The sequence below is a fragment of the Tupaia chinensis genome, unplaced genomic scaffold, assembly GCF_000334495.1.
Source record: "Tupaia chinensis unplaced genomic scaffold, TupChi_1.0 Scaffold144702_1, whole genome shotgun sequence".
NCBI classification, from domain to species: domain Eukaryota; kingdom Metazoa; phylum Chordata; class Mammalia; order Scandentia; family Tupaiidae; genus Tupaia; species Tupaia belangeri.
In genome coordinates, this window is record NW_006204563.1 from 2404879 (window position 1) to 2408514 (window position 3636).

General features: G+C 47.7%; 1 long non-coding RNA gene across 1 annotated transcript; it reads right to left on the reverse strand.

The window, feature by feature from the left end:
- Positions 1-689: 689 nt before the first annotated feature.
- LOC102479168 (uncharacterized) lies at positions 690-3350 on the reverse strand. The gene is made up of 3 exons (XR_003547674.1): positions 3209-3350; positions 1594-1789; positions 690-903 (listed from the first exon to the last, which is right to left on the reverse strand). It is a non-coding gene; the product is annotated as an uncharacterized LOC102479168 (long non-coding RNA).
- Positions 3351-3636: the final 286 nt, after the last annotated feature.

The window sequence follows — 3636 nt, forward strand, 5'->3', positions numbered from 1 at the left end:
CCAACTGTAGTTCATGTCCTGAACATGATAGCTTGAAATTCATGCCAGGAGTGTGTACATGTGTGCATGCCCCAAATCCCTAGAGGATAATGGAGGAGAAGGGATTGTGCATGGCCATCCTCCCACCTCTCTCACTTGGGGGTGATTTCTCACTTTCTGTCTGTCTCTCCCACAAGTACACATCCCCTATATCAAAAATCTAATAAAAAAAAAATTTAAGAGCACATGTAAATAAGTAGAATGAGCTGTAAGACTCTGTAAAACAATTAAATGAAGAAAGCTGGTAATGATCCAACACATATTTCAAATTAACCATTAAAAGTGGATTTTGAATATGCACAATGTTAGGTTTGATTTGGGAGTGGCAGCGAAGTCAGGGCCACAAAGACGAAAATACCAGAGTCAGGCTTTGAGGTTTAATAAAACCAATAAAATTTATTCTGCAAAAAAGCTCTCAGGTGAGGTCCTTCAGTCTGGTCAGAGGCCGAGGGAGTCACACCCAGAGTGGGTGCTGCTTATTCCTAAAGGGCCATTGTCCAACAGGTGGTCACCACGGATCCTTATCTGGCCAATGAAGATCGCCATTTCTGTTCAACTTTGGCAGGAGCGCCAAATGCTAAAGGGCAGGCGTGAAAGTCCATTGATGATGGCGGGCCAGATGCAGAAAACAGGAAAGTTCTGCCGGCGGGAATGTTGCCGCCATGTTTCTTTTCCCTTCCCCCAGACCTTACATTCCGACCTTCAAAGGATAAGGGGTGACGACCTCTCTGGCTGCTTCAGGCTGTAAGGAGCGTGGATTTGGCGCCCTCTAGTCGAGGGTCTTGAGGAAGGGGTGCGTAGGGGTGCAGGAGCATCTGATTAATTGCCACTGGAGCGATGGTGGATACGTGTTCCCTGAGAAAGCTTGAGACACAGGGTGCAAAAGACAAGATTAGAAAAATAGCTGTTAGAGGTCCCAGAAGAGGCAATAACCATGGCACTAAAGTCCATAGTCCATTCCAGCCCATCCAAGAGTCAGCTGCTGCTGGCCTCTGCTTAGGGTCCAAATCTTTAAGCTGTTTGGCTATGTCTCGGACCACTCCTGATTTATTGGCATAGAAGCAGCATTCTTCTCCCAGAAATAGACAGAGTCCACCTTTGTCAGCAGTCAGGAAACTAGCCCTCTACGGTTTTGTAGGACAACATCAACTAGGGAGTCTACTTGAACTTGTAGGGTTTCAACAATTTTTGCTATTGGTTCAAATCCATCTACCATAGCAGTAGACAGCTACTGGTAGTGGGTAGCAGAAAGTGCTATTCCTCCAACACCATTTCACACCCCAGCTACCATTCCTAATCCAACAAGGAGAGGAATGAATTGTACAGCCCTACGAACTCTAATGTGTAGAGTTTTGCCAGGGGAACATCGACTGTCTCACTCCCCTCTAGGATGTCTATTTGGAGGGTGAGAATTGCTCAGGTACAGGTTCCAGACCAGTTTGCCGGGAGGCACTGGTAAGCATAGGGTCCACACACGAGATGGAACACCAGGTATTGAGAGCAAAGTGTAGTCCTAATTTCAGGAAACATGTGGGTGCAGGACATATTACCTACCTCAATGGAACCTTGACTTGTAAAGCAGCCCTGAGGCTTGGAGGAGAGATGTACTTGGGAGATTGGTCCTTCCTGTACAGAGGTCAGATTAACTATTGGGATATCGTTCATTCGTAGGGTAGACTGGAGTGGCATATATGCGGAGAAGGGCTGTTCGGATGCAAAGCCAGCAGCTGGATGCCAGCTGGGGCTTCACCTGAGACAGGAGAGCATGAGTTGTGTTAATGAGTGTAATAACTCTCAGGTTGAGTCGACAGTCTCTTTGGGGTATAGGGAGTCTCAACCGGATTTTTTTTGGGGGGGGCAGTCTGGGGTTTGAGTTTTTGTTTTGTGTCTTAGATGACAGCTCGAGTTTCTGTAGCACATCTGCCTCCTCCATCATGGAGCACATACTAAGGCTTTAGTAACATACGCATTTTCCTGCGGGAGGCATGTGTAACAATCATGGTTCCCCCTGTTTTTTCCTACAAAGTAAAGTGTATTTCGGTTCTGGCATTGTTGGATTGTTGTGAGATTAAGGCAGGCCTTGTCGCCTTTTCCCTGGTGTACAAACACCAATTAGGTTGGGAGCCCTGGGATAATAATGGGAGTATTAATTCCTTTTACATGGCAAAGCATTAATAGGTAGGATCCCAGCTGTAGGTAGACCGTGGTCTGTTGGACAGCCCGTTGTACCATGTGAGGCAAGGGGGAGAGGAGTTGCCATTTACCTCTGGTCAAAGCCCAAGACCCAGGGGTAAGAGGATTAACAGGGTGACTAACCGCATGGGGAGGAGGCAGCCCCAGTTAGCCAATTTACACATTTTTAGACTTACCATGATTCCCACGAGTAGGAGGTATAACACTGCTAGCAAAAGTCTTTTCCAGAACACCCATTTCTGGTGGGCCGCTGCAGCCAGTCCAACAGAGAGAACTAGGGCTAATGTTATGGGAAGGCCTGAACAGGTAATTATAGTGGTGGGGTAGAGATGACATAGACTTCTGCCATGAGGGAGAAGGATTTTTTTTTCTAAGAGTTGGGGAGTCTGTTTAGCCGGAGTCTAGTGGGGCCAAGTTGGGTAGATTTCCAGCTGGAGTGAGAGGGTGCCCTCTTCAGTCTAGAAAGGTAGTACCAGCAGGGCTGACCCAATAATTTAGCAGCAGTCAGGGTGATGAGTATGACTGTGTGGGAGCCTGACCATTTAGGTTGTAGGGATCCCAGGGAGAGGTCTTTTATGAGCACCAAGTCCAAGTCCCCTGAATGTAGTATTGTGGGAGACTCAGTAGAAGAAATCTGGAATTGGGCTCGGATAGCATGTTCTTGCAGGAGAGCCTGGAGGAGGCCCAAATAGGGAAGGTAGTCAGCCAAGAGTGACATCTGTGTAGGCAGATGATGGTTAATCAGAAAGGGTCTGCCATAAAGCAGCTCAAAGGGGCTGAGACCAGTGGGTTTTTGGGGGGTTGCCCGCAGACGGGTGAGTGCGATGGGGAGCAAGTCAGGCCACCCCTGGTGGAGTTCCAGTTTAAGCTTGGTAAGGTGTGTTTTGAGCAGGGCATTGGCCCTTTCTACTTTACCCAAGGACTGAATCCTGTGTGGAATATGGAGCCTCCAGATGATGTGTAAGGCTTCACTGACCTGCTGAGTCACTTGTGAGATGAACGCTGGGCCGTTATCAGACTGAATGCTGGTCGAAAGACTGAAGCGAGGGATGATGTGCTGGAGGAGAATGTTGGTCACGGTATCAGCGGTCTCGTGGGTGGTAGGAAAGGCCTCTATCCAACCCAAGAAAGTATCTACAAGAGTAAGCAGGTATTTAAAATGTTTGTGTCATGGCATATGGGTAAAATCAATTTGCCAGTCTTTGCAAGGGATGTGTCCCCGGAGTTGGTGGGTAGGGAACTGTGGATAGAGTCCTCTCTGGGATTATGTAGGAGCACAAGTTAAACAGACGTTGTGAACAGCAGAGATTATGGAGCAGAGGGAAGAGTGATAAAAGAGTGGCTGTAGGAACCGATATAGAGGCTGTGGACCTATATGGAGGGAGTTATGAACATGGGTAAGGA